This window comes from Arachis hypogaea, chromosome 7 (assembly GCF_003086295.3).
Source record: "Arachis hypogaea cultivar Tifrunner chromosome 7, arahy.Tifrunner.gnm2.J5K5, whole genome shotgun sequence".
In the NCBI taxonomy this organism is placed as follows: Eukaryota; Viridiplantae; Streptophyta; class Magnoliopsida; order Fabales; family Fabaceae; genus Arachis; species Arachis hypogaea.
In genome coordinates, this window is record NC_092042.1 from 7,610,057 (window position 1) to 7,616,678 (window position 6,622).

Sequence of the window (6,622 nt, forward strand, 5' to 3'; positions counted from 1 at the left end):
GACAACGGTGAAACCCTACATACAGCTTGCCATGGAAAGGAGTAAGAAGGATTGGATGAAGACAGTAGGAAAGCAGAGAGACGGAAGGGACAAAGCATCTCCATACGCTTATCTGAAATTCTCACCAATGAATTACATAAGTATCTCTATCTTTATCTTTATGTTTTATTCATACATTATCCATAACCATTTGAGTTTGCCTGACTAAGATTTACAAGGTGACCATAGCTTGCTTCATACCAACAATCTCTGTGGGATCGACCCTTACTCGCGTAAGGTTTATTACTTGGACGACCCAGTACACTTGCTGGTTAGTTGTGCGAAGTTGTGATAAAGAGTTGAGATTACAATTTACGCGCACCAAGTTTTTGGCGTCGTTGCCGGGGATTGTTCGAGTTTTCGGCAAGCTTTTGGTCCGGTAACATCAGTGCCAAATTTCTGATCCAGCAACAGCACCAAGTTTTTGGCGCCGTTGCCGGGGATTGTTTGAGTTTGGACAACTGACGGTTCATCTTGTTGCTTAGATTAGGTATTTTTCTTCAGAGTTCTTAAGAATGAATTCTAGTGTTTCAAGGTGATGTTCTTATCATCACCAAAGCTGATTGATTTGCATCAATTTAGCTCTTGAATGCAATGTCCTGCTGAAGCTTGGCTAGTCATGTCTAATTTCTTTAGACTGAAGCTTTAGACTAACATTGCATGATTGCTGGAATTCTCATTAAGAATTTTGATATCTTTATGTTCTTTTCCACTTAATTTTCGAAAAAAAAAACAAAAAAAATTTTACAAAATCATAAAAACCAAAAATATTGTATGTTTCTTGTCTAGTCTAGTGTCTCATGTTAAGTTTGGTGTCAATTGCATGTTTCTATTCTTCTTGCATTCATTCATGTGTCTTAAGTGATCTTCAAGATGTTCTTGATGATTTCACTGCTCTGATCTTTAAATTCTCTTGACTTGAGTGTTTTGTGTTTCTCATATGTATTCTCATTTTGTTAGTGTCAGCAGTATACAAACTGCTAAGTTTGGTGTCTTGCATGCATTGTCTATTTGATCTTAGTTGTATTTTGATTATTCCTCATCATTAAAAAATCCAAAAATATTTTTAATTTGTGTCTTTTCAAGTCAATAATACAGAGGATTGAAGATTCAGAACATTCAGTAGAGGAATTACACAGAAAAAGCTGGGCGTTCAAAACGCCCAGTGAGGAAGGCAAACTGGCGTTTAAACGACAGCCAGGGTGCCTGGCTGGGCGTTTAACGCCCAAAAGGGTAGTGCTTTGGGCGTTAAACGCCATAATGTGCACCATTCTGGGCGTTTAACGCCAGGATGGCACAGGAGGGAAGATTCTGTTTTCAATGCAAATTTTTTTCAGGTTTTCAAAATTTTTCAAAATCAAATCTTTTTCAAATCATATCTTTTCAATCAAATATTTTTCAAAATCAATTTCTTTAAATTTTCAAAAATACTTGCTATCAATTAATGATTCGATTCAACATTTCAAGTATGTTGCCTTTTTTGTTGAGAAAGGTTTAATGTTTGAATCATATCTTTTCTTGTTAGCCAAGTCATTAATTTTCAAAATCAAATCTTTTTAAATTGCTTTTCAAATCATATCTTCTTAATTATATCTTTTTCAAAATAGTTTTCAATCAAATCTTTTTGATTTCTAATTTCAAAATTTTTTTCAAAAATCACTTGATTTCTTTTCCACTTTTAGTTTTTGAAAATCAATTAGTATTTTTCAAAAATGTTTTTTTAAATCTTTTACTTAATTTTCGAAAATTTCTTCCCCTCTTCTCACATCCTTCTATTTATGGACTAACACTATTCCTTAATGCACAATTCGAACTCCATCTTTCTTGATAAGTTCGAATTCTTCTACTCCTTCCTTCTATTTTTCTGTTCCTCTGACACCTCAAGGAATCTCTATACTGTAACATAGAGGATTCCATATTTTCTTGTTCTCTTCTCTTTCATATGAGCAGAAGCAAAGACAAAAGCATTCTTGTTGAGGCTGACCCTGAACCTGAAAAGACCTTGAAGCGAAAGCTAAGAGAAGCTAAGGCACAACTCTCTGTAGAGGACCTAACAGAAATCTTCAAAGAAGAAGACATGGCAGCCAAAAACAACAACAATGCCAACAATGCAAGGAAGGTGCGGGGTGACTTTACTGCACCTACTCCCGACTTCTATGGGAGAAGCATCTCTATCCCTGCCATTGGAGCAAACAACTTTGAGCTTAGGCCTCAATTAGTTTCTCTAATGCAACAGAATTACAAGTTCCATGGACTTCCATTGGAAGATCCTCATCAGTTTTTAGCTGAATTCTTGCAAATCTGTGACACTGTCAAGACTAATGGGGTTGACCCTGAGGTCTACAGACTTATGCTATTCCCTTTTGCTGTAAGAGACAGAGCTAGGATATGGTTGGACTCACAACCTAAAGAAAGCCTGAACTCTTGGGAAAAGCTAGTCAATGCCTTCTTGGCAAAGTTCTTTCCACCTCAAAAATTAAGTAAGCTTAGAGTGGAAGTCCAAACCTTCAGACAGAAGGAAGGAGAATCCCTCTATGAAGCTTGGGAAAGATACAAACAATTAATCAGAAAGTGTCCTTCTGACATGCTTTCTGAATGGAGCATCATAGGTATCTTATATGATGGTCTGTCTGAACTATCCAATATGTCCTTGGATAGCTCTGCTGGAGGATCTCTTCATCTAAAGAAGACGCCTGCAGAAGCTCAAGAGCTGATTGAAATGGTTGCAAATAACCAATTCCTGTACACTTCTGAAAGGAATCCTATGAACAATGGGACGAATCAGAAGAAAGGAGTTCTTGAGATAGATACTCTGAATGCCATATTGGCTCAGAACAAAATATTGACCCAGCAAGTCAATATGATTTCTCAAAGTCTGTCTGGAATGCAAAATGCACCAGGCAGTACTAAGGAAGCTTCATCTGAAGAAGAAGCTTATGATCCTGAGAACCCTTCAATGGAAGAGGTGAATTACATGGGAGAACCCTATGGAAACACCTATAATCCTTCATGGATAAATCATCCAAATCTTTCATGGAAGGATCAACAGAGACCTCAACAAGGTTTCAACAACAATAATGGTGGAAGAAACAGGTTTAGCAATGGCAAGCCTTTTCCGTCATCTTCTCAGCAACAGACAGAGAATTCTAAGCAGAACCACTCTGACTTAGCAACCAAGGTCTCTGATCTAATCAAAACCACTCAAAGTTTTATGACTGAAACAAGACCCTCCATTAGAAATTTGGAGGCACAAGTGGGTCAGCTGAGCAAGAAAATTACTGAACTCCCTCCTAGTACTCTTCCAAGCAATACAGAAGAAAATCCAAAAGGAGAGTGCAAGGCCATCAACATGGCCGAATTTGGAGAGGAGGGAGAGGCAGTGAACGCCACTGAGGAAGACCTCAATGGACGTCCACTGGCCTCCAATGAGTTCCCCAATGAGGAACCATCGGAATCTGAGGCACCCACTGAGACCATAGAGATTCCATTGGATTTATTTCTGCCATTCATGAGCTCTGATGAGTATTCTTCCTCTGAAGAGGATGAGTATGTCACTGAAGAGCAAGTTGCTAAATACCTTGGAGCAATCATGAAGCTAAATGACAAGTTATTTGATAATGAGACTTGGGAGGATGAACCCCCTTTGCTCACCAAAGAATTGGATGACTTGTCTAGGCAGAAACTACCTCAAAAGAGACAAGATCCTGGGAAGTTCTCAATACCTTGTGCCATAGGCATCATGACCTTCAAGAAGGCCTTGTGTGACCTAGGGTCAAGTGTAAACCTCAATGTTCTGAAAACTGGTTCGAACCGGCCGGTCGAACCGGTCAAACCGTGAACCGGTTACTGTTACGGTTCGGGTGATAACAAAAACTGCAGTGTTTAAAAACCGAACTTGAACCGACGGACCGGTCGGTTACCGGTCGGTCGAACCGAACCGGGACCCGGCCGGTTTTTTAATATTGCATCAAAACGGCGCCGTTTTGTGCTGCTGAGGGAACCCAACCCTAATTCCCTTTCTCCTTCGCGAGTTCATAGTCACACTTCACACTTCCTCCTCGTTCCTCCACAGCTCCACTTCTCCTCATTCCTCCAGCCTCCACTTCCTCCTCGTTCCTCCAGCCTCCACTTTCTCCTCACTGCACTCACCACCCAGTTGTCAACTCCAGACTCCAGGAGCAGGAGGCCCTCGACGCAGTCACCGCCATCCCACTCACGCCCTCACCGCCGTCGCACTCACGCCCTCACCGCCGTCGCACTCACGCCCTCAGCCACTTCGCATGTCACCACTGTCGCACTCTGCCTCTGAGAAAGCAGTAGAGAAGCGTTGAAGCGTTGAAGCGTTGAAGCGTTGAAGCGTTGAAGCGTTGAAGCGTTGTCCTTCAAGCTCTGAGAGAAAGCAACAGATTTCCTCATTTCCAGGTAATTTTTAATTAGGTTATGAACATGATTTTGTGATGCAATCCCATTCTGATGAAACTGTGCTCTGATGCAATCCGATTCTGATGAAACTGTGCTCTGAAAACTGAAACTGTTATGAGTTTATTTTGTGATTTCATTGATTCTGATGAACTGAACTGATGAACTGAACTCTGATTTTGATTCTGAAACTGTTCTGAATTTATTTTTTTATTTCATTGATTCTGCTGAACTGAACTGATGAACTGAACTGATGAACTGAACTCTAATTTTGATTCTGAAACTGTTCTGAATTTATTTTTTTATTTTATTGATTCTGATGAACTGAACTGATGAACTGAACTCTGATTTTGATTCTGAAACTGTTCTAAATTTATTTTTTGATTTCATTGATTCTGATGAACTGTGCTATGATGAATTGAACTGATGAACTGAACTCTGATTTTGATTCTGAAACTGTTCTGAGTTTATTTTCTGATTTTATTGATTCTGATGAACTGTGCTATGATGAACTGAACTCTGAGTCTCTACTCTCTGAAACTGTTATGAAATAATTTTGGGATTTCATTGATTCTGATGAACTGAACTCTGATGAACTGAATTCTAATTTTGTAAACAAAAAATTTTATTGAACCTGAGATGTTGTACTTGTTTAGTTGTTACTTGTTTGTAACTTTGTATACTCTAATTTTGATTCTGAAACTGTTCTGAATTTATTTTTTGATTTTATTGATTCTGATGAACTGAACTGATGAACTGAACTCTGATTTTGATTCTGAAACTGTTCTGAATTTATTTTTTGATTTCATTGATTCTGATGAACTGTGCTATGATGAACTGAACTGATGAACTGAACTTTGATTTTGATTCCGAAACTGTTCTGAGTTTATTTTCTGATTTTATTGATTCTGATGAACTGTGCTATGATGAACTGAACTCTGAGTCTCTACTCTCTGAAACTGTTATGAAATAATTTTGGGATTTCATTGATTCTGATGAACTGAACTCTGATGAACTGAACTCTAATTTTGTAAACAAAAAATTTTATTGAACCTGAGATGTTGTACTTGTTTAGTTGTTACTTGTTTGTAACTTTGTATACTCTAATTTTGGATTTTGGATGATGTTTGTTCATTTATTGTGAAATTGAGAGTTGAGATTATTGGGTTGGATTGCTGGTAATATTTAGGTATGGAAGAAAGTATCAATCAAGACCTACCTAGGAATAATAATGCTGAAAATAAATCTGCTTCGAATGAACGTTCTCCTCCTCTCGCGAGTAACGAAAATCAATCACAAACTTGTAGTGTTAGGGGGAAAACTTGATGATGCTATGTTGGGTTTGATTGGTTGTTTGAGGACTTTTGAACTTTGAATTTGTATTTGAATGAGATTATAACATTTGGTTTATGTAGTACTTTTAATTTGAATGATATTTTAAAGTTTAGATTAGACTATAATTATATTTTCATGTGCTTATTTACATTTTAATTATTATTTTATTATAAAACGGTTTTTACAGTTCAACCATGGTCAAATCGGTTGAACCTATGAACCAGTGAACCAGTGCTTAAAGCGGTTCGATGACCGGTTCGGTTTTCAGAACCTTGGTAAACCTCATGCCTCTCTCTGTAATGGAGAAGCTAGAGATCTTTGAGGTGCAAGCTGCAAAAATCTCACTAGAGATGGCAGACAATTCAAGAAAACAAGCTTATGGACTTGTAGAGGATGTTCTGGTAAAAGTTGAAGACCATTACATCCTTGCTGATTTCATAGTCCTAGAGACTGGGAAGTGCATGGATGAATCCATCGTCCTTGGCAGACCTTTCCTAGCCACAGCAAAGGCTGTGATTGATGTGGACAGAGGAGAATTGATCATTCAAGTGAATGAAGAATCCCTTGTGTTTAAGGCTCAAGGATATCCCTCTGTAACCATGGAGTGGAAGCATGAAGAGCTTCTCTCAAAACAGAGCCAAACAGAGCCCCCACAGTCAAACTCCAAGTTTGGTGTTGGGAGGCCACAACCAACTTCTAAGTTTGGTGTTGAACCCCCACATTCAAACTCTAAGTTTGGTATTGGGAGGTGCCAACATTGCTCTGAGCATCTGTGAGGCTCCATGAGAGCCCTCTGTCAAGCTACTGACATTAAAGAAGCGCTTGTTGG

At 38.6% G+C, this 6,622-nt stretch overlaps 1 long non-coding RNA gene and 1 other non-coding gene across 2 annotated transcripts; one reads left to right on the forward strand and one right to left on the reverse strand.

Moving 5' to 3' along the window:
* Window positions 1-2,521: 2,521 nt before the first annotated feature.
* Window positions 2,522-2,629, reverse strand: LOC112704270 (small nucleolar RNA R71). Its single transcript, XR_003154904.1, has one exon. It is a non-coding gene; the product is annotated as a small nucleolar RNA R71 (small nucleolar RNA).
* Window positions 2,630-4,085: 1,456 nt separating this feature from the next.
* Window positions 4,086-5,918, forward strand: LOC112703934 (uncharacterized). The gene is made up of 2 exons (XR_003154711.3): window positions 4,086-4,461; window positions 5,648-5,918. It is a non-coding gene; the product is annotated as an uncharacterized lncRNA (long non-coding RNA).
* Window positions 5,919-6,622: the final 704 nt, after the last annotated feature.